The sequence below is a fragment of the Mustela nigripes genome, chromosome 1 (genome assembly GCF_022355385.1).
Source record: "Mustela nigripes isolate SB6536 chromosome 1, MUSNIG.SB6536, whole genome shotgun sequence".
NCBI classification, from domain to species: domain Eukaryota; kingdom Metazoa; phylum Chordata; class Mammalia; order Carnivora; family Mustelidae; genus Mustela; species Mustela nigripes.
In genome coordinates this window covers 200,723,452-200,751,271 of record NC_081557.1, presented here as the reverse complement: position 1 = coordinate 200,751,271, position 27,820 = coordinate 200,723,452, and the positions used below count along the sequence as shown (strand labels likewise).

Sequence of the window (27,820 nt, the reverse complement as noted above, 5' to 3'; positions counted from 1 at the left end):
AGCTCAAGGGATTTGCTGTTAAACCTACTTGACCAAAGAGGAAAAAATATTATAATGGAGAAAAGCATCAAATTTTATTTCCAATGTTTGATTCAGCAAAGCTGTGGATCAAAGCTGGCCTCTTAGCAAGGCGACTCAGGTAAGTCCCCTTGCTTATCCGATGGGTTAAGTCCCATTAGGGGCTTACCTGGTAGGCTGTCCCACTAGTGGAGAGAGCTGAGAGGACAGGAAGAGGTTAAGACTAATCACACACAGAGGGCCAGTGTAGAGACTACTATACGTGTGAGGAAGAACTCACACAAGTCCCAAGGAAATGCCCAACTCTAGAATCCTCCCCCCACAGAAAGTATCAATGGTGAGTTACTATTAGCCAGGAAGAGAAACAACAACCAACAGAGAATGACCTCCTATCAGAAGAGATCTTGCCCTTTTGCCCTACGTCCCCTCTGGGTCCCAATTTCCATCAGTGAAAATCAGAAGGAGGCTAGAAGGTATGAATACGTGAACCACACCTTCTTCCCCCTACTAGTCCCACAGGTCTAACATGAACTGGAGGAACATATGAAGATGAGACTAGGATTTTAAATGGACTCCACAGTTAAATCATTAGAAGCAGCCAGCATGCTCTAGGACCTGACACTCTGCAAATGAATCATTGCAAATGGTTTATGAAGGATGTGGTTCCAGAAACATTTCAGAGTTAGCATAAAGACATCTTAGATACCAACTGTTATGGAGGAGAAGGAAAGAGTCAATGACTGGTCAGAAAAGATTAATTTGTTTTGGATTTAAGGCAAATTCCTATTTTCATCATTTCATCATTTTTTGTCCTCTAACAATATCTTTTCTAGTTTATTCCCTTTCAAATCCCCCTTTTAAATAATCTATCACTTAAGGCATTACTATTATACAATATCAAGAATAACAAGAATTCTCATTAAGCTTTGTGTTGATGGCAAAGATCAATGTTTTTGAGAAAAATGATCAATTTCAAAGTTGGTCTTGGACACAGCCATCAATCTTAGTGCTTGTTTTTGTTTTGTTTTGTTTTTCTTTTTTGTCTCCACTTGTGCATCATATTCATTTAACAGCCAACCCTTAATCATGGTTTTACCTCCCACTTCACTGGGCTCCTCTACCACCTCCTAAGAACTTCTTTGAGATTTTTCCTGGGTATTTTTCCATCCTCTCTATGAAGCTCCATCAACTCTATCAGGCACACCCAAAGAGGTGCATTCCTGGGATACTTTTCCCTCTCCCATCAGGAAGCAAAATACCTTGACAGCCAGGACAACTGATGAATTCTGCATATGGCATGAGATTGAAATTAGCAGACACAAAAAGGGCACAGAACAAGCATTCAGACCCATCCAATTTTCAAATATAATGCCCCTGAGATATGGCTATGGCTTGTTGGTTTCCTGTTTACCCGTGAACTTCAAAAGGGAAAATAAGTAAGAGCACCTAAGACTGTGGTTTAAAGCTGGGTAGATTCAGGACAGTCTAATCCTTCACCTGTTAGCAACGTGGACTCAGATTTCCTATCCCAGGGAGACTGCAGGTTAGCTCTTTCAGGAAATACCCAAGAAGAGGCAACACAAACACTAAGAGAACAAATGAAACTCTAACTCAGCTTTCCTGCCATTTTGCTCCAAGAATCTGCCCCAGGTTAAGTGACACCCTCTTAAAAACACTGCAACAATGTGCCTTCCCCATGAATGCATAGCAGTAATACCAGATTACGGTTAACCTAATCAGGTCGTAGGACCCTGTGTGGCCAAACGTATGTTTGGGAAAATTTATCTCGTTCCCCCGCAATTTAATTAGTACATACTGAAATGGAATTAGAAACAAAGAATGTTAGATACTCCCAAGAACTTCCGGCTGGGTATCCATCTATCATAGAGAAAGTTCTTGATGAAGACATCAAGTGACTTGCTCTGAACAGCAAGGCTATGAAGGAATCCATACGCATTCCCATTAAGTTGTGAAGGTGCTATTCAGAGTTGTGGTGAACACAGAGGCACTCACTGCACTCACTGCCCCAACTAACAGTTCAGAGCGGGGTCTCTCCCCAGAAATGCCCCTAGTGGAAGGGAGCTATCTAGCACAAGATCACAACATCTCTGTGTGGGGGCATGGCCTCCTTCGTTGGGAGTTGGAACATCCCTGAAACTCCATCTGGGCTGCAGAGCACTCACTCTCCAAGGGACGTGGACCCACTGGCTGAGGTCTCTGCTGACAACTGGGTCCCTCTTCACCAGCCCCCTCTGCCTCCCTTACTTCCATCATGGCTTCCTTCCAGTACGTATCCTTCCGGAGAACACACCCCAGCAGGCCTCCTACAGGTGCATTTCTAGATCACAATCGGCTTCCCAGGGATCTCAACCTACAAAAACAGTCTCTTCTAGTACATCAGAAAATCCAGCCCTGGGAAACACATGGTCTTCACTGATGTAGATTATTGTAGGATTTATTTTAATTTAACAAGGCAGGCTATGAATCCCCAATGAATACCCAGAAGTTACAGAAAGTTATTTAGACAGAGAACCCTCTTTTTGTGCTGAACACCTTCTGAGACTGTTTGTGGAATATACTCTGGGGAACATGAATGCAATTCACTCTGGCTCACGTTAGAATATAATTGCTAAATTTACTCATGTCTGTATGTCCTGTAATAGCAAAAGATTGGAAAGAACTTAAATCTCCACAGAGGACTGCTTAAACAAATCACAGCAGAGCCACAGAACAGAATATTATGCACCCAGTATGAAAAAGTATCCAAGATACAGATTTTTAAGTGCAAGAAGCAAGGTTACTCAATAGTGCCTATTTTTTTCTTAGAAAGGACTGAACATATGTTTATGTTTCTTTGTACATGCTCAAAATATTTATAAAGGTATGAACTAGGAAATGATAATAGTGGTTGCTTCCATAAAAGGGAATTAAAAGCAGCTCAATCCCCTCTGAATTTTAAACCATGGCAATACATTACCTTTTGAAAAAATTAGAATATTAAAAATTAAAAGTGAAACACCACAAAGTATAAAATAGAAGATATTTAAATTCTTTAATTATACATGAAGAGACTCTGGAAGAAAAATGCATAACATCTCTACAAAGTTCCTTAGATTATGAGCTCCTTGAAGACAGGAACTATGTCTTCCTATTCATTTTTTCATAATGCCCAAAGCTTTGCAGAATGCCTGAACCAGAGGAGGCAGTCAATAATGTATTGTTTAACTGAGTCCTACTGCTTCCATATGGCAACAGATTTCAAGTAGCCCTTCTTTCCTTTCCTTGTCTTTTAATATTAAACAACAAAAAATATTTTTTTAATGTAGGATCCAGGGAAACTCCAGAAGTAGAGGAAGACTAGCAAATTCTTTTAACGTATTTTCCTGGTTTGGTTGTTCTGTTATTAGCCTATAGTCATCTAAAAATTATCTGGAGCTATGCTGTCCACTACAGTCGCCACTAGCCATATGGGGCTATTTAACTATAAATGTAAATTAATTAAAATTAAATTAAATTAAAAATTCACTTCCTCAGTTGAGCTAGCCACATTTCAAGGGCTCAAATGCCACATATGGTTTGTGGTTACTTTATTGGACGTGGCAGATGGAGAACATTCTCACCACTGCAGAAACTTCTTTTGGACAGCACTCAAACAGATATGACAGACTTTGGTTTCAGTCCTATCCGGATTGAATTCCAACTTAATCACTACAACTAACAATAAGGTTTAATGGAGATTAACCAATCTCCCTGCGCCTCAGTTTCATACTGCCTCCCCTCACCAGGTCATTGTAAGGATCAAGTTCACTCGTAAACACTCATGTTCATACATAGAACAGGCCCCGACACACAGTGAGCACTCGAAAATGTTACCTCTCTGTGATTATCACCATCGTGAATGTGACACCTCAGCATGAACCAGGCATCATAACCCTCACAGTCAGGCTGTTCTACCCTTCCCAAAGGTCCCACAGAAAAAGTGGCCATTAACATCCTTACCTCAGTGTTATTGAAGTACCAGTCTATAGTGAATACAGCGTACATGAATTCCTCAGGAGGGCCTTGCGGGAAAAAAAAATTGTTGGGATGTGTGGTGAATTTGCATTCTGGTGCAAGCTCTATATTGGGTCAGATCCTGGAAACAAATATTTTCATACTTTGGAATGCAATAGTCTAGTTGGATATGATTTTAAAATTCTCACCAAGAAGACATCTGTCATACTTTGCCATGTAAAGAGCGAAGTCTACTACCAGCTAAACCGAAGGGGAAGAGGCAGCTGGGTCAGTCAAAGTGAGGTTTTTATAGCTGGTAAATGTGAATTAAATTCTGAAGAACATAACTCATGATGAGAGGAGAGAGAGAAGTGGAAAAAAATGGCCAAGGAACAATACCCCAGGAAAGGAAAAAGAGAGAAAAGCCTCCTAGTTTTTGCCCTTCAAAAATCAAGAAATATTTTCCTTTTACCCCAGAGGGCAAGCCATTTCCTTGCTACCTTGTGGTTTCCAACAACAGAAAGCCACAAAGACCTGAATTTACTAGTAGCCAGTTTTGGCCTCTTTAGTGCAACTGTGCAGTAATCTTGATAGAATAGGATAGGATACGAAATATATATAACTTTAAACTCGGAAAATATGATAACTGTCTTTCTCTGTTTGACTTATTTCACTCAGCATAATCTCCTCCAGTCCCATCCATTTTGATACAAAAGTTGGGTATTCATCCTTTCTGATGGCTGAGTAATATTCCATTGTGTATATGAACCACATCTTCTTTACCCATTTGTCTGTTGAAGGGCATCTTGGCTTCTTCCATGGGCTGGATATTATGGACTTTGCTGCTATGAACATTGGGGTGCATCTGGCCCTTCTTCAATGAATCACGGAATACCACATCAAAAACAAATGATGTACTGTATGGTGACTAACACAACATAATATAAACAAACAAACAAACAAACTCGAAAGTGGGAAGCTATTTTGGTGACTTTCTGACCCTTCCAGCATCTGTAGTTAAAGATCAATGAGCCAAAAACAAAACAAAACAAACCAAACAAAAGCGTTCACGTGTGTGTTTTAGATGATTGCTCTCCTTTCAAATTCCTCGGGTATTTATATAAAAAGACCTACATAAAAATTATTCTTCATCAAAAATCAGGCAGTTATTAGTAACCAATTTTCCAGTACTGCCTCTATAGATAACTGTTTAACTATTAAAGTGGACGCTGTGATTTATGACGGCCGTAATGACACCATGTGATCACTCTGTGTTGTCACAGAAGACGTTACCTTATCTCCTGCAGCATGAGATGCTGTATGACAATTTATAATGACGCACACTTCTTATTACCTGCTGATAATAACTTACCAGGGAAATGACAGCTTAATTATACAGCACGTCTCCTGCTGGCAAATAACTGGATTCCAGCGTTTCTAGGGCTTCTCACCAATCCCTTACAGAAGCAGAGAGGGGTAAGATTACCGCAATCCTCAGAAATAACACAATTAAGTAAAGAAGTCTAAGGCAGAGTAGATCTTTTAGATTAAATACGGATGCACTCGAGGCCCCATAATCCCTCAGCGCCCTGATTCCAGACAGTCTCAACCAGAGCTGGCTGTCGCTCTTCTAATGTTTTATTTTTCCCAGCTGATTAGGCCTCTGGTATCTCCCATTCCAAATACCCAGCACGTTATGAGATGCATCAAGTGATTAATTCTGTACACCAGGTCCCTGAATCAACACAGTGGCCACAGATTTGCTGTAGTAGGCCCAAACGGCTGGTTTCTAAAGCATTACTTGCGGGCTCCTTCCTGAGGAGTAACCTGAACGTCTCAAGTCTCCACAGCAAAGTGGGAGTGCTTGTAAAAGTGGTATGGGCGGGGCGCCTGGGTGGCTCAGTCAGTTAAGCGGTTCAGGCCAGGATTCTGGAGTCCAGGAGTCCAGGGATGGAGCCCCACATCAGGCTCTCTGCTCAGCAGGGAATCTGCTTCTCCCTCTGCCCTTGGCCCTGATTGTGCTCTCTCTCGCTCGCTCACTCTCAAATAAATAAATTTAAGATCTTTGGGGAGAAAAAAAAAGCAAACAAATGCTAAGAGGCACTGTCTGTATTCATAAAATGTGCTTACAATGGGCAGAGCGCTTGGACTTCTGAGTTGTATGGTGGTGCATGTGGCTGTTGGCCTTCTTTTCCCTGGACTGGATGCAGAACTTCTCTATCTCTGACAGCACTGCTGGTCTTTTCTCTCAGCCTGGACTACATGCAGTCACCTGGGACATGGCTTACAGAATGCCTGCCCCCAGATTTAGGGCATTTCATCAGATGTTGTAGTTCTTTATCTGCCCTGGTCTCATGAAATATTCCTATTTAAGGAGTAGTTACCAAACTAGGACTATGAATAGTTTGTCATTCCTTTATTCTTCCTAACCTCTGCTTTTCATTTTTCTCTGCTTTCCAACCTTTGCCTTTTCATGTTTCATGCTCCTCAGCTTGTGCGTGTGCAAAGAAAAATGGGTAACATCAAACATGTAATGTGCCCCATTCCTTCTATGAGATTACACATTTGTTAACAGAGCTTAAAAGTCTGACCCTTTCTCTTGGGTGAATTTGTACAGAATACCCCCAAATGTCTGCATTTTTGTAGACTAAAATGTCACATTTCTTTTGAAGGTTTTTTAGGGTTTTGTTTGTTTGTTTTGTTTTGTTCCCCCTGAGGGGGCTGACAGAGAGACAGACTAGGTGACTGCTTTCTGCACCAGAGCCATCCCATCCCTACGTAAGAGGCTGTCCTATTAACTTAAACGACTAAATTATTAATGAGAAGATTTTTGACAAACATGGAATGGAAGCAAATGAAACCAAAAGGTCTTGTAGAATATATCATCTGGGATAGAAAACAACACAGAAGATAATCTCCATTCAGTTACAGAACACAGCCCTCCAGGCAACTCCCATTAAATGTGTCACTACCCCGTGCTGAGACCACAGACATTCCTTTCTATAGACACAGAATTTCTCTCTTTGGACTTGTGTAAACAACAGCAGTGGCGTTCACTATCTTTTCTTTTACCAGATGCCAAGCAGACTACCATCTTTACAGACTATTCACCACTAAAACGTTGCAATTTCCAAAACTATGGTTTATGCAACATGGAGCCTAGAGGCTCCTTGATAAAATCCCGGGCCTCCCTAATCTTATCAGAAGCACAGAATGGATTAAAAGCCTAGAGCACTGAGTGCTGATTCTGTCTTTAGACAGCCACATGACCTTAGCAGGTACTGTGTCTCCTAACCTCAGTTTATCTTTACAAATAAAGAAACCAGACTGGAAGGTGTCCAAAGTCCTTCTCAGTGTCTACGTACATGTATTAAGGTCACAGGTGGCTTATCAGCATATAGTCAAATCCATCCACATTCTATTAATCATCAGTGCCACCAGATTTGACACCTGAGGGAATTCCTCTGTTCTAATCATCTTAATTTTCCAGAAGAGAAAGAAAGTACAGAGAAACTAAATGCATTTTCCAGTTTTACACCAAGAGGTAAAACTGGGGTTTACCATGTGTCGTCTTGGATTCCCAGTTTAAATCTTCACCAGTAGTTGAATCAGCTCACAAGGACTACAAGGCATGTGTTGTGCCTCATGCTGCCTATCCATATTAGTTTCAACTTCAAAACAGGTCTACTTAACCCTAAAATCAAGGATTATAAAATGCTCGGGGCTTACAATCTGATATGTACTGATCATAACTAAAGGGCCGTATTAGCGGAATTTGAATTGTTTTAATTCTATACCTTAGATCTAACTATCCTGTCCCAGCACGGGCACCATCAGCAAAATGCTATGATTGCGCAATTTACTCTTCTACTTACTTCCAGAGGGCTACTTTCTGGATCAGAACAACTTAAGTAAACATGTCACCCATAACAACTGTGTGTCATCCTAAGCCACTGCCATTTTAACAGTCACCTCTCGACCTTGGAGGATGGTAAAGAGAAATTTCGTAAACCCCTTTACCCTGTGGCTAAGCCACAACACTCTTGCATTTACCCTGGGATCTTTGAGATCTTTGTCCAATGTGGCTTGATGATAATAATGGTAAATATCATCATGTATTTACATATCTACTGTTTCTTGGATGAATCACTTGGGAGAAGGAAAAATAATTAAAACCCCAGGCAGTTCCAAATTAAATAAAGAACCGATAAGACCAACTACCTTTTTCTTTGGAAATCTGTCCTACAGATTCTAGAGAAATAAGATGGTTTGTGTGGAATGTTAATCCATGTTCAGGAGCTAATGGCAAAACTGTAAAAACTCCCTTGGGAGAGAGGAAATTGTATCTCAGTTCAGCCAGACCAGAGTCAGACAGCCTAGGGCCAAAAGCAGAGGAGGAGATGAGGAGGAAGGTTCTAGCTGCTGTACCCTGCTTCCTCCCTTATTTTTCCCTGAAAAAGTAGGGTGAGTAGATGTTTGTTTCACTACACCTGTTAACTTTGACTGTTACTTTCTGGTTGGGCCTGGATTGCAGGGCATTCAGAACCTGGAAAATTGGCCACACAATTGCATAAGCCCATATCCTGGATCCAACTAATTGTTCTTCCCATCACTGCTATAAGACAGAAGGGGTACCCAGAACAAGGGACTGGGAAATATCTGCAGAGAAGATGGTAATCGACTTGTGGGAGAGTCATGCAGTTGTTCAACAGTATGGGCTCTTCAACCTGAAGGGAACCTCACCTCCACACAGTTGGGGGACATAAGCTAGAGTCAAGGGTTTTGTCTCTTGGCTGATAATGCTGGCCAATGATGATCTCAATTTAAGAAAGGGAAGTTTATAGGGAAGGATATATAGTGGGGTCTCTATTGGAGAAAGACAAAATTGAATAAAAATGTAGGCCAGATGGGAAAAACCAAATGGAACCAATAAGATAACAATCGAAAAAAACTAAAAAATACTTGGTAGAACATAAGAAGGAGTTTGGAAATATGAATCAGGAGCAATAAGTATGAAGAAATAACTGGGTATAATAAATATTTTTTTAAAAAACCCACAAGTGATCAAAGTAAAGAGTTAAGTAGATAGACTGAATGTCAGAAATGAATACTGTTGGAAAGTGGCAGAATGAACCAGACTGTTAGATTAGGCAATATCCTGCAAAGCATTAGGAACTAAAAATTAGATGGGGAAAAAACAGAGGAAGAATGAAGTATAGATGGAAAATGAAAGTAGGAATTGCAACTCTGTCTACTTGCCATCTGAAAAGAAAATAAGACAATTAGTGAAAATATAATAATAAAGATTTTGCTAAATGTTAAATATAAGACCTCAAAATAAAGATTAAGAGTAGAAAAGAAAATAAATTAAAAACACATCCCACTCACAGCCAGGCATATTTTAGTGGCATCCAAAAAGATTCAAGCCCTCCAAAGAAAACACACAAATGGCCAACAGACACATGAAAAGATGCTCAACATCACTGATCATCAGGGAGATGCAAATCAAAATCACAGTGAGGTATCAACTCGCACCTGTCCAAACGGCTATAATCAAAAACACCAGAAACAGCAAGTGTTGGCAAGGATGTGGAGAAAAAGGAACCCTAGTGCACTGCTGGTGGGAATGCAAACTGGTACAGCCACTGTGGAAAACAGTATGGGGCCTCCTCAAAAAACTTAAACTACAATTACCATATGATCCAGTGATTCCAATATGAAAATACTAATTTGAAAAGACAGATGCACCCTTAATGTTTATTGAAACATTATTTACAATAGCCAAATTATGGAAGCAACCCAGTGTCCACTGATAGATGACTGGATAAAGAAAACATGGTATAGATCTATAATGGAATATTACTCAGCCACAAAAATGAATGAAATCTTGTCATTTACAATAATATGGATGGAGCTAGAGAGTATAATGCTATGTGAAACATATCAGTCAGAGAAAGACAAATACCATATGATCTCATGCATACACAGAATTGAAGAAACAAAACAAATAAACAAAGGAAAAATAGAAAAAAAAACAGATTCTTAACTATAGAGAACAGAGATGGGTAAATAAAAGGGGATTAAGAGTACACTTATCATAATGAGCACTGAGTAATGTATAGAACTGGTGAATCACTGTATTGGACACCTGAAACCAATATAACACTGTATGCTAACTACATTGGAATGTTAAAACAAATTAAGCCAAAGAGAAACTTCAACCACATTCATTAAAGTGAAAGCAGACAAAGGTCAGAATGACGTCACGCTTCTTAAAAGCAACAACAGATGCAAGATAATGGAGCAGAGTCTCCACAATGCTGAAGAAAAACTAACCTTGGACCTAGAATTAAATACCTGGGTAAACCAGTATTTACATGCGAAGGCAAAGTTAATATATTCACAGGCATATAAAACATCAGAAAAATTCACCCTTTATGGCCCATTTGAAGTAATTTTTGGAAAAAGCAAAAAGATACAGGAAGCAAAGATAAGAAAAGAATTTAATGTTTACGGTTGTTTAAATAAGCAAAACTTACAAGGGACTGCTTGACACATAGTAAGTACTCAGGAAAAATGAGCAACTATTATCTTTGTTTTCAGTATTCTGTTAAATAGTTGTGCAGAGGGGCACCTGGGTGGCTCAGTGGGTTAAGCCTCTGCCTTCAGCTCAGGCCGTGATCTCAGGGTCCTGGGATCGAGCCCCACATGGGCCTCTCTGCTCAGCGGGGAGTCTGCATCCCTCTCTCTCTCTGCCTGCCTCCCTTCCTACTTGTGATCTCTTTCTCTCTCTGTCAAATAAATAAATCTTAAAAAAAAAAAAAAAAAGTTGTGCAGATATTGACATCCTCAGCATTCTCCAAAACTGAAGGAAATGCTTTTTAAAGTTCTTTACTAAGAATGACATTACTAGGGGCACCTGGGTGCTCAGTGGGTTAAGCGTCTGCCTGTGGCTCAGGTCGTGATCCCAGGGTTCTGGGATGGAGCCCCATATCGGGCTCCTTGCTCAGTGGGGAGTCTGCTTCTCCTTCTGCCCCTCTCCCCTGCTCATGCTATGTCTTAACCTCTCACTCGCATTCTCTCTCTCGAATAAATAAATAAAACTCTTAAGGAATGACATTTACTCAAGATTATTTAGCAGATATCATTCATTCATTCCCACATTTGGAAGATCCCATTTAATCTTATGAAGCCTTTATCCAAATGCTTGATAATAACTTTCTCTGCATGCATCCATTAGCATTATACTGACAGATTTTCTAATATTGGACTATCCATGCAATCCTCAAGTAAATCCCATTTGATTATGATAAATGTCTTCCTGGTGGGGGTGGGGGTGCCGTGCATTTTATTGTTACGTTAGCTAATATTTTATTTAGTATTTTAAAATGCTACTGATTTTTTTGTTACTCTGTCTGGCTGTCTTGCTGAACTTACTCATTTTCATAGTTTGTTAATTTTCATGGCTTTCACTTATCAATAATGATAATTCTACCTCCTCCCTTTTAATCTTTATGCTGTTACTTCGTTTTTCCAGTGTGGTAGCACACGCTAGCTGAAGCATATAGGCTTTGGAGAGAGACTTATCTGTGGACCCTGGGCACAAGGTCTTGGTACGTCTTAGTACATCACCTGAAAAGTAGTTAAGAAAAGCACCTCAAGGAGTTTATGAGGATTCCACAAGTAGAAAGGCACGTGGCCAACCATAGATGTTAACTATTGAAATATTTACTAAATATGTGTTATTGCATCAAATATTTTTTCCTCTACCCTTTCTTCTGACTCACCCACCAGGTCCAGAGGTTTCACTTTCACTTACTGGAGGGTGTGTGATGTAATAAGCACTGGGCGTTACTACGCAACTAATGAATCACTGAACTCTACCTCTGCAACTAACAATAAACTCTCTGTTAATTAATTGAATTCAAATAAAATAAAATAAAAGAACAAGGGATACCTAATCCCATCGTAGAAGTTTAGGAAAATCTCCCCAAGAAAATAATACAAAAATGAAACCTCTGGACCAGGTGGGTGAGTCAAAAGGAAGGGTAGAGGAAAAAATGTTGGGATACAATAATGCATTCCCAAGGAGGGACATGCATGCCCACATCCTTCGCCAGGACAGAAAGCACAGCATGTTTAGAGAATGGACAGCTGTTCTGTAGAAGTATACTGGTTGCCAATATTAATTGTTCCAGTAGATAACGATTTGATGAAAGGAATTATGTTTGGTTCGGTTTTTTACCCCTCAGAGTACTTGGCAAAGAGCCATGCACTGAAAAGGTGCTCAGTAAATATTTGCTATTTTTAGGAAGGTTTCTGGTCCACTGTAAGCCTATTTGATTCAAAACGATAGCCTGGGAACCAATACTTTACAAACTGCAGAGGCTAAGAGTAATTTGTCTTGAATTAAGAAAGGTCAATATTTAGAAGAGAAAGGCCTCAATATCAAATTTAAATCAGCCATCATAAAACCATAGGTCTCAAGTTTTAGAGGTCCTTCACAAAACAATGAGAAGAGTCCAGGGGTAAAGTCTAATGATATAAAACACAGACTCTTAAAAATCTGACATCTGGGATTACTGCAAGTTTTAAAGTGACCTAATAAAGTTCTTATGACTATGTATTTGTTTCCTTGGATTCTCAGGAAAAGGAGCAATAAATAAATTAAATATTAACAGTACTCCTATTTTTATAAATTTCTTTTCATCTTTTTTGTATTCTGAAATAATTTTTTTCAAAATACTTGGCAAATAGAATTTGAAAAATAAAAAAAAATTTCTATTCAATGAAATTTAGAAAATAGAGTGTGGGGCTTTTTCTATTTCCTTTTGTTTATTGAAGGATTTTTTTTTTTGCAATTTATAAAATTATCCACTCAATAACAACTGGCACAAAATATTAAACACCACCCCCCCCCCTTTTTTTTAGTTCTAACAGGTTCATGCTAATCTAAAGAGCTCATATGCATCCTCCTAAAAACTAATATAAGGATTCTATCAGTAGCCTGGCGCAAATTAGATCCTCAGGAAATTCTGTTTCCCTTCCTGACCCTGACAATATGCTGGGGTTGGTTTTCCAATGCTGGGGAATGTTTTTTCCATTTGCTGGGAATGCTTTTCCAACAGTCATATGATCACTGATGATTTATTTCCAGTCAAATGTAGTCAAACTCCTTTTCTCAAAACCTTTTATGACCTGGCCCCTCATCAATGTGTGACAGATTATTGACAACGAAAATAACATTATTAAACATCTATTATGTGCCAGGCAAGGTGCTAGACAGAAAAGGATGAGGTGTTTCCCAAACTCCAGCCTTTCTAACTCCATCATCACAATTCTTGTCTTCCTTGGTACCACTTTTGTCATTTACTCAAGAGGAGAGTCCATAGGAACACAAGTCAATATAATGAAATACTGGAGATACTATTAGAGAGGTATCCACCAGGAAGGGACAGAATGAAGGAGAAATGTAGTCAATATTTCCTGGGGGGCTTAAGCGGAGGTAAAGCAGGGGATCTGCCTTGAGAACTTCACAGAGTAAGTGACTCTTTAAAGACTGGTATATTAAAAAAAATTAAAACAAACAAACAAACACCTCATGGATACAGAAAACAGATGGGTGGTTTCTGGAGGAAGAGTGTTGAGGAGGGGGTGAAATGGGTAGAAGGAGCCAAAAGGTACAAACTTCCAGTTATAAAACAAGGAAGCCATGGGAATGTAAGGTACAGTTAATAACGTATTGCATATTTGAAAGTTTCTAGAAGAGTAAGCCTCTCTTGCATGCGGGCTTTAGGGTAGGATGGGAAGAGACACACAATTCAGTCTGTAATGGTTACCTTCCCAAAAACTGAAAAAAATCTGAACTCCAAACCTTTCTGACCCTAAGAGGTTTGGATATGGTACTATAAACCTAGCAGTGTGTCAGATAGTTATAGGTGTATGGAGGAGAGTTTAAACACAGGGCTGATGCGAGTCCAGTAAAAAGTACACGGGTTAGGGAAAACCTCACCGCAAATGGGATATTGAACCAAGCCGATGAGGTAAGGGAGTAGGCTATATCCGAGACTAAGTAGGGGAACAGCAAGTTCAAGGACCCTTAGATAAGAACAGAGAAGAATGTGTGATGAGGGGCAAGTTTGTCAGTGTGACTGAAACAATGAGCTAAAGGAAGAATAGTAGGTAACATAACATAAAAATCACTTAGGGCCTTACTGACCATTATAATGGAATTTGGCTTTTAAGAAGTGAGATGAGAAGGCAAAGAAGGGTTCTGAATAGAGGAGGAGCATGACCGAATTACTGTTTGAGGATGACAATGTGCGGCTGATCATCTCCAAAGATGGCTGCCATCATTGGCACCTTCCCTCCCTCAGTGAACAAGCATGACAAGCTACCCAGCATAGGTCTGGTCCATGCCCTCTTACCCTGAAATTTGAGATGGCCTTCTAACTTGCTCTTCCCAAAAGAATGAAACACATGTAAAGTCTGGGAATTCTATACCCAGGCCTTAAGAGGATTTCCAGCTCCCACTTCCTCTTTTATGGACGCTGAATACTACATAAGAAGTCTGACAACCCTGAGACCATCGCAGTATGAGAAAACCCAATCTAGCCATGTGGAAAGGCCAAATGGAAGAGAACGAAAGAACCCACCCAACAGCCTGACCTAATACCTTGAACATTCTCAGACAGTCCTTGGACAACTGGAGTCAGCTGAGACCACAGACATTGTAGAATGGAAACAAGTCATTGTCGCCATGTCCTGTCCAAATTTCTAGCCTCCAAACCTTGAACAAATAAAACGGTTCTTGTTTCACACCATGAAATTTTGGAGAAGTTTATCACATAGCAATTAGAAACGGATATTAAAATTGATAATGAGACCAGGTACTTGGTAGACACCTCATGAAGAGCAACAAGGCTACTCTTTCTAGTTAAAGTTAGAAAGGCAATAATACACCTCTTACTGAAGGCTGGAGAGAGGGCAACTCACATTACATAGTGGCCAAATATCTGGCAACAATATGGAAGAAAATATATCTAATGAACTTGTGGATCTGGCTAAGAAGATTTCTGAGCATTATAGCTGGCTTCATTTAGCTGCCTAGGATTCATTACAGGGAAGAGAAAGATGAACTAAAGTGTTCAAGTGGAACTTAGAGGAAATTGTTCAACCCAATACTTGCCAGCTTAGAAAAGAAAACTTTTTGTCATTCTCGCCTCTCCAGATAGCAAAAAATTCTCAAAGAAAGAAGCAGTCTTAGGACAAAGTTCAAATCCAAGGTCTATTCTTACAATGTGCTCTGAGGTTAAAGATCAAATCAAGTGCGTGGCTGGAAGATGCCTCATTAAGACCTTACGTGAAGGCAGTGCCTCCTAGACGCAGTCAGCGGGACAAAAATGCTTCAAAAAACTGTAAGGGTTTCTCCTACAGCATTCTGACTTGTAGCCAAAATAAAGAGGGGAATATTGTAAGTGTCTTCTGGGTACATCTTTCTCTACTAGAGTGAACCTCAATAAAATTTATAGGAAGCCCTCAAAATTTAAAAGAAACATGTACTTAAAACAAAAAAACAGAAAAACAACCTCACCACCAGGTAAGCGAAAGGAAGGACACAAAAGGTCCTTAGATCCAACTCAAAGCAGGAACTGGCCTCTTCAGTTGCTGACAAGCCCTATTTCTTGTGGAAAAGAAAGATTAAAGGCGGGGGATGGGGAGGTGCTTCACTTTCCAGCCAGCCCAGATGAGGTGCCAGAGGTAGGAATGAAGAAACCTTCCAGAATGTTTCCTCCTCAGCGGCCTTGTAAGAGCTAAGGAGCTGAACGTGGTGCAAACTGCAGGATCGTGATAAATAACAAATTACTGTTTGCTAAGCCAGTGGTTTCTGGGTGTTTCTGATAGTTTGTTTTGAGGGTTTGCTTGTTTGTTTTGTGAGTTTGTTTAATGCAGGCAGGGCAAGTAACAGAAGCTTTCTGGCTGCTGTGTCCCATTGAGAACAGGCAGGGGGGAGGGGCAAGTACAGCAGCAGGGAGACCAATTTTGCAGTAATACCGTGAGGCATGACAAGAGTGGCTTGGGTCCAGGTGACAGCTGTGAAGCTGGCGAGAAGTCAGATGTGGGATATTCTCTGCAGGGGCAGCTGAACGACTTGGTGGCAGATTAAAATGTGGGGTATGAAATAAAGAGAAGTAAGGACACCTCTGAGATGGACTAAGTGATCACGTATGCAGCTCCAAGAATGGAACTTCCACCAAGCTCGAGGAGGAAACAGTGGAAGAAGGCATCCAGGAATCCAGTGAGTCCTAGACGTGTCCTCAGAGTTACTAACTAGACTGTTGTACCTAGGAGTCTGGAGTTCGGGGTCGTGACTGGATACAGAAATCACTACTCTAGGAAGCCATTAACAGCCACCAGGCTGGATGAGATCACCGAGGGAGTGAGTTACACAGAGAAAGGACTGACCCCACTGACTCCTCTGTTTAGAGGTTAGGGAAACAGAACTGGGAAGAGCCCAAAAGGAGTGATCGTGAGGCAGAAAGACAAGCAGGAGAGGTGGGGGACTGTCTGGAAGCCAAATGAAAAACAATGAGAACAGCTCTGCTGAAGAGTGTACTGGAAGAGAGTCAAGCCCTAACCGGTGGATCTAACATGGCGGGGCTTGGTACTTCTGACAAGAACAGAGCTAGTGGAGCAGTGGGGAAGACGACCTGCCCGGTTCAAGAGACAATGAGAAGAGAGAAACGAGACAGACAGTAGAATTGACTTTGAAAGTTTTCCTATAAAAGGGAGACCGAAAAAGCAGGTGGTAGCTGGGGAGAAACATGAGGCCAAAGAGAGCTGTTTGTTTTTTGTTGTTGTTGTTTATGGAAGAAATTACAGTGACGGCAAAGACCCATTAAAGAGAGACAAAAATTGATGACAGAAAGAATGAATTACTAGAGCTCTGTCCTTGAGCAGATAACAGGAATGAGAATGCAGGTCTGTAGGATTGCAATGGATTTCTGGCTGGTTTCCTTCTCTCCAATTTGCTTTTTCTTCAATAAATCTTACCCCAGACTGACTTTCCCCAAATACCGTTTTAATGATAGCAGTCCACCATTGTTTTTGGTCTATTACATTTCCCGTTTTCCTGGAAGTCCACTTAGTTGTCGAAATGCTGAATGTCCTCTCATTGAAGTCAGTACAAATCAACCATGTGACCAACCCTTGGTTGGGCTCACACAGTCTTTATTCAAAATGTGACTGGAGACACACACATATAAGATGAATTTACAGAATTACAAAAACTAGCATAGACCCAATAAATTCATATAAGGGAGAATATAATTTTACCTGGGCAGAAGGGGGCAGAAAAGTTAGGGAGGTTGGATGCTTCAGCAGTATGCAGGAAGGATGACAAGGAGTGAGCAGGGACAGCAAGTGTGTCTAGCGTCTAGAGCACAGAGCAGTGTGACTGGGACTAGCATGGAAGGGGAGCCCAGGCTGGGAAGGCTATCCAAGTCCCCAAGCCTGGCTGGAAGCTATTCTCCACCCCCACAACACACCCCCCCACATTCCCCCCCATCCCCTCCCCTGCTTTCAGTGGAAAGCCAGTTCTTTACCCCTCCCTCCCCTACACACACACACACACACACACACACACACACACAGACACAGTCTCTGCTTTAAGCACAATGAGCCCCGGCAATCCACAAACCAGCCTTAGGGGGCAGGCAATAGGCTGAACCAGATCAGAGACCTTCCAAGTAAACACCAGGGAACCCCACTGCTTCCTGAGCTCTGTATGGATATAGAAGAGTTCTAAAAAAACCACTTTCCAGATCCTCTATTTCCATAGGAACCCTTTTTCACAAGTGATAAGCTTGAAATGTGCCAACAGTGAACATTTTCTGGCAAGTTCTCCTTTCCCACTTCCCTTTTTATAATTACCCTTCACCCGTTTTACCAAAGAAAGGAACATCTCTCTCCCATTCACAATCTTACTATATGCCTTGCCTCCCCAAGGTGCCTAATAAAGGGACAATTTGAAAAACTGATATTAGAGAAACGTTCTTTCAGGAAAGCACTGATATCCACATTACCCATACCTACATTTAGGATACAAATTTCCACTATAGTTTACTTTTATGCCTCATAATTACTTATCAAAAGTTAATGAATTACTTTGGTTACCTGTGTACTAATATTTAAAATAGCATAAGAAATAATTTTTAACAAAACTATTTTAAAAATTAAATTTAAATGTATATATTTTTTGTTGCTGAGGAGTAAGAGGAGCATAGAAGTTGGAAAAATATATTGTAAATTTTCGAACTATAAAATGTTCAATTGAAGAATAATTGAAAATTTTAGAGGTCAGAGCTAAGGGGTATTTCATTTCTCAAATTTCTATTAGAAGGCATACGAGCAGAGTGCCCAGTGAGAATGAAATGATACAAGGGATTATTGAATGTGTCACAGGGCTTCTTCCCTGTGTCATTGTGATAAGTAGAACTCCCCCCGCAACAACCAACCTTACAACCATTATATTTTCTTCTTGTAGGATCATTTTCAGTTTCAATTCCTTTATTTTACAAAATATTTTGTCACTCTCCGGATCCCTTCTGCATTCCGTTAGCACTTGGAAAAATCTTAGCATCAGGAGAAGAAGCAACTATGCATTATTAGAACATGATGACAGAATAGGCATTCAGACTTTTTAAATCCATTTTTATATAGTCTATATAAAAATACCTATTTTGTATACACATACACCCATATGTATGCATATGCACATATTTATACATATATATGTATACTTAAGTCCTTCCAAAAATGACCCGCAAGACACTATTAGAGTCACAGTGGGATAAAACACACTGCCTCCAGATATAAAATGAGCATGAACAACACTGCTGAACTGAAATGAGACCAAAGAGCTTCTTATTTCCTACATCTGATTCCAGTACTGAGGAACTTGGGAGGGGAAAAAAAAAAAATAAAGCAAAATAATAAATATATAATTAATAATAATTCGTCAAATTCACCACTATATAGCCAGTAGTGAGTATCTGAAGTACTAGCTAAAACCACAGAGGTTCTTTCAACTCCCCTATGGAATTTTTCCACTCAGTCCATTCCAATGGGATAGCAGCAAGCACTTACGCATTGTTCAATCTCAACAGCCTGATGTAGCAAATCTACAACCACTGTGGAAGTAAACCAAAGAGCTAATACTGAACTAAGGAAAGCAGGTGGCTTCTTGCCAACCCTCATACCATAAAGCCTCGGAAAAATCTTCTCAAATACTTGACTACACCACCTTGGTTGTGATATAATAGAAAAGGCTTCTGTTCTGATTTCTCCAGGAACCCCAGCTTTCGACTTGGATGGATGAATGGATAGATAGATGGATAAATTCAGTACCCAGATCAATCCCCATGTACTTACATCAGGTTCTATCAGCAAAAGCTGATGCATATTAATGTTTTCATTCAGGAACCATGACAGAAGCCTCTCCAAGGAGCCAAACACATATAGACACTTGCATGAATATCAGTTGATCATAAAGCTAATCTTTAAATATATAATTAATGATTGATGTCAATCATGCAAGTGCCATATAAGCAGTATTACTTAAAAACCAACATTCTATCTTTATAACATGGGGTCAAAATGAAGTCGTGGTTAGTTGTCACTACCAAACTGTGGGAAACACTTATATGGAAATATCATTCTTCATAAATACCTGTGACCTTAAATCTGTGCGGGTTAAATCCTCAGTTCTACCACTTAACTAGCTCTGTAACTTTGGGAATGGTACTCAGTTACCCTGTGCTCCAGTTTTCTCAGCACTATAATATAGTTCCTACCACCACATAACTTTATTATGATGATTTTTAAAAATACATACTTGGAACAATGTCCAGTGCATAATAAGACCTCAACAAGTATTAGCTATAATATAAATTGTATTTCCCATATGGGAAATAATATATTTCCCATAATTCAAGTTGCTGGCAGAAAGACGGAACTCTCTGTATTATCATTAACTAACCTTCAAAAGAATAGCTACCTGGGGCACCTGGGTGGCTCAGTGGGTTAAGCCTCTGCCTTCTGCTCAGGTCATGATCTCAGGGTCCTGGGACTGAGTGCTGCATAGGGCTCTCTGCTCTGCATAGGGCTCTCTGCTTCCCCCTCTCTCTCTGCCTGCCTCTCTGTCTACTTGTGATCTTTCTCTGTCTGTCAAATAAATAAAATTAAAAAAAAAAAAAGAATAGCTACCTAATGAACAAACTTAACAGGAAGCTCTAAGAGATAAATGAAGAAAAGGGCAGTTTTTTAAGTTTTAAAATGTTTTAAAAACTAGCTGGGGTTTGAGGTCCACTTAAAAACCTAATTAGAGTTGTGGATATTTTCCTAAGAAAAATCCACTTACACTAACATTTCAGGGCTTCAATCATAGAATTCCTGAAATCTGCTCAGAGCCAGCAAACCTGAGATGGAGAACCTCCTGGGGTTTAAGATCCTTTAATTATCAAACTCTATTTCAATAAACTTTAAATCACTGATTTTCTCTCTCCTTCAAAGATGTTGATAAATATGTATTTCGTTAACAACTAGTATGTCTTACAAGAGAGCTGCTGACATTTATATATGAATCTCACCAGTGAAAACAGAAAGCATCAAATCATTTTCCTTAAGTCCACCAAAATCTGCAGTAAAATTCCAAATTTCAGGACTACAATTTTCTGGAGTTCCCATGCCAGATTGTCAAAGAATAGTGAATCCAAAGTACGGGAAGGGACATCTGGCTGTTTCAGTCAATAGAGCATGTGACTCTTGATCTCGGGGAAGTGACTTCGAGCCCCACATGGTGTAGAGCTTACTTAATAAAAATAAATAAATGGATTAATAATAAATTAAAAAGCAAAGTATGGGAACACTGCCTACTGAGCTTCAGGACCAGTGACCAACCTAACTCCTCTGTGTCACTCTGTCACAGAGCCAATGACCCTGCAGGAAAGACCATTCTGAGTATGACTAAAACTTTGAGGAGAAAACTCATTGAGAAATGAAAGAATGTGACCTTAAAACACAATCGTAACAAACCTTTAGAACTTCCTGAGACTTAACTTGATTTCATAAAATTTTAAATTCTTTGTCACTTTTTAAAGCTAAGAAGGCTCTTACTTTTTCTCTTCAGCCCCTCCTTTACCTATCTTTTTGTTCTTTTTTTACCTCCTTCCTCCACCACACCACACTGCTTTTCAACAAAACAAACAGGACTTGTTAAATGGAATCAATCATTGCACCTTGATGCTTTCAGTAGAACAGCCCACCTCACAGCCATCCCCTCTGGGACACCACAACCATCCAGAGCTAATCTGTTCATTCAGTCAAGTCAGCAAAACCTCCTTAGGCACACTGACAAGATAAGGACGCCTATCAGTTACAAGTAGATGTCATCACCCCTGTAATAACTTTAGAAAGTAGCTTTAAAAAACACAATGGGGGTGCCTGGGTGGCTCAGTGGGTTAAGCCGCTGCCTTCGGCTCAGGTCATGATCTCGGGGTCCTGGGATCGAGTCCCGCATCGGGCTCTCTGCTCAGCGGGGAGCCTGCTTCCTCCTCTCTCTCTGCCTGCTTCTCTGCCTGCTTGTGATCTCTCTCTGTCAAATAAATGAATAAAATCTTTAAAAAAAAAAAAAAAAAAAACCACAATGGAAAAACAGCTAGCGACAACAACTTTGCTTCCAGTTTTGAAACTTCTAACTCACTCTGTTTAAGAATCTGTTCGTACACATTGTTTAGGAATAATCTAGCACTATGGCTAAACTGAAGCTCTCAAAATCTGAAACGCACAGCATTACATAAATTAAAATGAATTGTATATGTCCCCAAAATGCAATCTCAATAACACTAGGAAAAAATTAACTGGATTTTCATTTAAATCCACCTTGGATAAGGATTCTATTGCAACTAAGCTCTCCTGCATCTCTTCCAAGTTTCTAATCCTGCTTTTCTAAGAGATGAGTGGCTTGTACTGGGTTGGAACTAAGAATCCGAACCCAGGCCTGACTGCCCAGCAATAGCCATTTCTGCAAGCTCCTTTCCCTAGGAGGACAAGGGTCCTCATCCAAAAAGGGAAGGGTAACTCGATTTTGCAACAAAGATAGCGACAGACGTGCAGAGTCCTACACACCTTTGCTCCGACCGAGAGGGAGTTTGGGAGGGCAGAGGGAAGAAGCGAGGAACTGCAGTACCTTTCTTGAACTCTCTGAGCTCGGTTAGGTGCAGAACTCAGCGCTCGGTGCTGCCAGACCGCGTCTTCCCGGCGGGGGCAGCCAGACGCACGTCCCTCGCTCTCCGCCGGTCAGCCGGCAAAGTCAGCGCAGGGGAGAGCCCGGCGCAGGGGAGAGCCCGGCGCAGGGGAGAGCCCGGCGCGGGACGCTGCCTCCCGCGGCTCAGCTGCCTGCAACACCGAAAGACGGGAGCGCACGGAGGAGCGGCGCGGGACCCGCCAGCCGACGAGCAAGCTGCGCACCTCTGGAAGCGGCGGACGGCGAGCCCGGGGGAATAAAGGGTCAGAAGGGGGAAAACCGCTCTCCGTAGCGCAGCGGAAAACCCGAAGCCGCGGTCAAGTGTTCCGCGTGAGAGGGCGGGGCGGCGCAACCCGCAGCTGGTGGCGGGAAACGGGTGGGTCGGCCCCGAGCTGGGAGAGGCCCGAGGCGTAGGCTTTCGGGGGAAAATTCCATCGCCTTTTCAACCACCACCACCTCCCCCCACCCCAGAGCCGAGAAGCAGAACTCTACCTCCATCGAGTCCGGGCTGCAGGGCTGGGGGCGGCAAGCGGCGCAGCGGACGGGCGCTGCCACCAAGCTCTCTCAGCCGGGCGACGGGCTTCGACCGCGAGTCCGCGGGGGTTCCCCCTGGGCGCCCTGAACCCCGGGAGTCCCAACTCTCAGCGAAAAGAAAAGTGAAAGAGAGAAGACCAAGGAGCAGAGGGCAAGACAAACTTCCCCAGCGGCGGCTGGGGGAGGGGGCTGTGGCAGCAGACCCTGAAAGATGGCCCCAGGTGTCCAGTCCCCGCCCTCTTGGCTGGGACGCTCCGCAGGTTTCTGCCGCTGCCAAATCCGGGGGCGCAGAACTTGGAGGGAGGAGGAGGTCAGGGAGCGCCGGCCCCGCCTCGCAGAAACGCCAGACCGCGGCCTCGGCCTGTGCCTTTATCTTTCCTGGCACCTCCAGGGAAAGCGCGAGAAGTCTCGGAGACCACCCAGGGCCCCCGCCCCTACCCAGCCTGGTTTAGGGCGGGAGGCTTCCCCGGAGAAGCCTGGAGACCTGGGCGCGTGGTTGAGCACCCAGCCGGCCCGGAGGCAAGGGAAAAATGTGTAGTAGGATCGAGCTGGGCTGGGCGGCTACTCCAGACCATTCTCTCACCCCGCAGCGCAGGCTGGAAGAAGACAGGCTCAGGGTGAAGTCTTGCGGGAGAGGACGGAATGAGACAGGTGGATGACTACTTTGTCCAAGGCGGTTGTGAGCACGGAGGTGAACTGGCAGACATGAGCCTGCCTGTGGATCACTTTTCCACTGTAGGGCACACTGGACTGTAAACACGGTGCATGACCCCATTAAATGGAACGCTGTGAAAATGTTATTAGGGTATTTCACAATTGACAGAAGGGACTAAGTTCTTTGAAGCTCAGTAATCCTCATGCCACACACAGCAGAAAAGTCCTCATGCCCAGTTTTGGAAACACTCTGAAGAACCTTGAACACATGTGAATCAGCGAAAATCCCTAATGGAAGGTCGTCCCCAAATTTTCCAGTTATGTCACAGAAAAACTGATACGGTTCCTTGGAGTTTAGTAAACATTTAACTACCTTTTCTTTACAATTACCTATTTTTAAAAAAGAAAAATATTATAAGTCATTTAAGTATCAATTATGCATAAAATTCCACGTAAAATAATTTCATATTTTTATGAAAAAGTTGATCTCTAGATAGTCACATCAACAAAAAAGGTGATATATAAAAATTTAAAAACCATTTTTTACAAAAATTTTACCATAGTTGGAAATTATATTTAAAGAAATTAAACAATCCTTTTCTGTCCAAGACAATGTTATGTTGAATTTTCTTGTAATAATGCCAATGATCTCAAATCTAATCTGACTTTTTCACAGCGATATGTTGAAGCTCTGATTTGCAGAATGGGCATTCATTGTGAGAGCAGGCATGCAGCCAGACTGGATTCTGTTGCAAAGATAGTAGCCACAGGAGGAGGAAGTATGCCTACAGGTGAATTTACAGATCAGGAGAAGGGAATTTATGTCCTATCAACCTAAACTGTGGAAGAGCATTTTGGACTCCTGCAAAGTGAACTCCTCCCATACCTCCTTCAGTATCCTTATGGATGCTGTGTGCTGTGAAGCTGGTAGCCGAAATAGATGTCCAGACAGTAGGACACTGTATTGGCTACACCTAGCCTCAACCAGCAGAGCCTGATATCATTGTTGCCAGAGGATGCATCATCACCTCTCAGACCCTGTTGTGCTTGGGCTGCCCAAGAGCACTAGAGAAAGCTGCTCTCTGCTCTTAGCCCAGGGGCTCCAGCTGCCCATGTTGCTGAATAGCATCAGCATCTGACATCGCACTTTGAACATTTGATCACCATGAGCTACTGGAGAAGTCCTCACAACACTCTGAGAAACCAATGAGAATTTTCTTCATAAACCTGAGTTTTAAAGTATAATCTGAACACATAAGAATAATAAAATTGGTCTATAAATATTGATCCAGCTTCTAATATATGTGAGTTCTGCAACAAGATGGGCTGAATGGGATATAGGGCATTTGGTTAAGTTGGGGAGATTTAAAAAAAAATTAACAATACAGTGAAAATCAAAATTATTCTAACCATAAGATATGCTTTGCCCTATTTGCCTCCCCAAGATGTAGGTCAAATTTGTTTTCTTAATTACAGAAAATAAAGTATTTTTGAATTAGTTATACAAGTGCCTACAATTTAGTGATGCTGGATTTTCAGCATAATTTGTTTTTGTTGCACTGCTCTCAAATATGAGAGAAGTCTCATATAAGCAACTTGTATTTTCAGTTGCCACAGGGTGTTTGGCAAGATATTGAAAATTACTCACACCAATGAACAAGTAAATTCCACTGTATAAATTAAAAACAAAGATGAAGATTGATGAAATATTTTGAAACCACTGTAAGATAACTCATAAAATTATAATGTAGAAAGATGTAAAAATTAACCAAACCTCACAGAAGGGACTATAATAACCACTCTTTGAATCTGAAGAATTAATAATAAAATCATAGTTCAATAAATGTTTAATATCTGATTTTTCATTCCAAAGATAATGGTTGCCAATTGGGCAGTTGTCTTTAAAAGAATTTACTAATAAATGTTTCCTAATAGCTTTTGAGACAATGGGGAAGAAGTTAAAAGTTGGCTCGTCTGATTTAATGTTCAAAGTCCATAACTGTGACCTTATCTATGATCCTAAGAACAAACCACAGGCCAAGAACTAAGTTGACTTTATGCTCTTTAAAAAACTTGGCCCAAGACCCCTCGAGTTTCCGTTTTGATTAAAACATGCCTGAAATAAACAGCTTTAGTTCAAGGATGCCCCCCATCTCTGGTTTTTGTATTTTGGGGGTTGTTCGTTGTTTTTGTTGTTGTTGTTTGGTGTTTTTTTGTGTTTTGTGTGTGGGGTTTTTTTGTTTTTGTTTGTTTTTATTTTTGTTTTTTTGGTGATCCTGATATTGATAATAGGGGGGAACACTCTTTTTATTTAGGATTACTGAAGTTTTCAAGAAGTTCTATATTTCTGCTTTGTCAGAGGTGCAATACTAGCTAATATTCTTAGAGTTCCTTTTGTGTTCCTGGGTGCCTGCTCCACACAAATGTTAGCTCTCAAGTATTCAATTCTTACAGCAATGCTATCAGTTATGAACTATCTCCATTTTACAGATCGAGAAACTAAAGCCCAGAGAAATTACACAACTTGTCTAAGTTCCCATGCAATTGACAGGCCCAGCAAAGATTTGAATTTCAGTGATCTTACGTATACATGCCTACCCTCTGCCACCTCTGAATGGACAGCTACCCTCCACTGCGTATAAAACAAAGGGTTCCCGAGGGAACCGTTCTTGAGGAAAAAAGCCATTGACTTCCAGGTGGTGTCTCTCAGTCCCATTTGGCTTGTTCTAGAAGAACTTTAGCCACTGCTAGAAAGGAAATTCATCAGTTCCATGAATTTCTGCTTCCTGACCTCATTGTATTTCTGTAATGAAACCACGATGGGTTTTGCAGCCCCACTACAAATCGGTATTTGAATAAAGTCACTGGCCAAAGGCTAGTGGAGCTCTGCTGCAGATTGGGCGCAGCCAAGCTAGCAGCTGGCTTCTGGTAGAGACACGTGACTTGGTTTCAGCTGAAGCATCAGATGTACCCAAGGCAAAGGAGGAGAAAGGATACCTACTTTCAAGCTGCAGGGGAATTATAAACAGTTAAATCATAACATACTGAATTCTTAATGTATTTAAGGGTCTATAGAATCTTTAATGTTTGTGTAGTTAGCAATTGCGGGGAGGGGTGGTTAAGTAGAAACAAGAGATCATTTCATGTGCTTGACAATACTGTACTGAGTGAAATTTGAAGGATGAACTAACTAATCAAAATCTACTGCAAAGAACTTTACTTACCTTACTTAGATTTATAGTGAAAGTGTATCATAAATATACACCATATGACTTGTGATGGCATTTATTTCAATGAGTAACTGTAAGAAAGGGATTTTACTTTTCATCATGGATAGGTGGAAAATTCATATGGAAAATACACTTTTTCTTGAATTAGCTCTATAACTTAAATTTATGCATTTTTTACAACATGTAACCACCTTAACAAAAAGATGTGAACCAAAGCCAATAGCAATGATAGGTGCATGTTAACATATCTGACAAAAAAAATAATTAATTAATTGATTAATTAATTAAACTGACATCACTTTTGATTTTGATTCTGTGGCTGGCAAATAGGCCCTGAATAAAAGTTTGTTGAGTCTATTTTGGTAAGAAATAATTTCAGTCTTTTCACAGTTTTAAATTCTTGCTAGAATCAAAATCTGAGAATTCATAGAGCTACATGTAGATGTATGTATACATATATAAACACATATATACAAATGCACATATACATTCATAATATATATGTATATATATTATGTGTATAAATTTACATAATAGTTCTTTGCAAGTATCATGAAATAATTTGATAATTTATATAACTTAATTTTGTGGTCACTTTTTATTGCATTTTTAAATAAACTGCCTTCAAAACATCCATCAAAATCAATTTTCAGAAACACTCTGACAAATATGAACTATGCCAATAGAAGGCTCATAATCATCTTTTAAAATACCATTAGTTTTGTTATTATAGGTATTGTTGTATGAGAAATGACTGTGATGAAATGCCGGCCTCCAGTTAGCATCTTGGAAGAATCAAAGTGAAAACACTTACAGACCAAATTAAGATAAACAACATGATTTATTAAATCAATCTAAACCTCACAATGAGAAGCAAAAGAAAAGAGACCAGACACCAGGTTAAACACACTTAGGGAAGAGTGCATGGGGAGAAGACCCCACTCCTGAAATCCTGGGTTACACAATGTTCATATAACCTCTTTCTGTGTCTCTCTTTCTCTCTCTGCCATATCATCCCTCTTTGATGATGGTGTAGTGATGAAGACCAAAACTGAGGTGTGAATAAAGAGGGGATACAAAGATGAAA

General features: G+C 40.7%; 1 protein-coding gene across 4 annotated transcripts in view; it reads right to left on the bottom strand.

The window, feature by feature from the left end:
• IL15 (interleukin 15) overlaps positions 1–23,407 on the bottom strand; it is an 82,232-nt gene extending 58,825 nt beyond the window's left edge. Inside the window, exons 1-3 of one of the 4 annotated variants that reach the window (XM_059378650.1) lie at positions 22,808–23,407; positions 5,384–5,468; positions 4,018–4,079 (exon numbers count right to left, since the gene is read on the bottom strand). The gene's annotated coding sequence lies outside the window, so the exon portion shown is untranslated. Of the gene's footprint in view, positions 1–4,017; positions 4,080–5,383; positions 5,469–22,258; positions 22,347–22,807 lie in introns of those variants that run through there. The other 3 variants (XM_059378641.1, XM_059378624.1, XM_059378632.1) reach the window with 3 other exon arrangements.
• Positions 23,408–27,820: the final 4,413 nt, after the last annotated feature.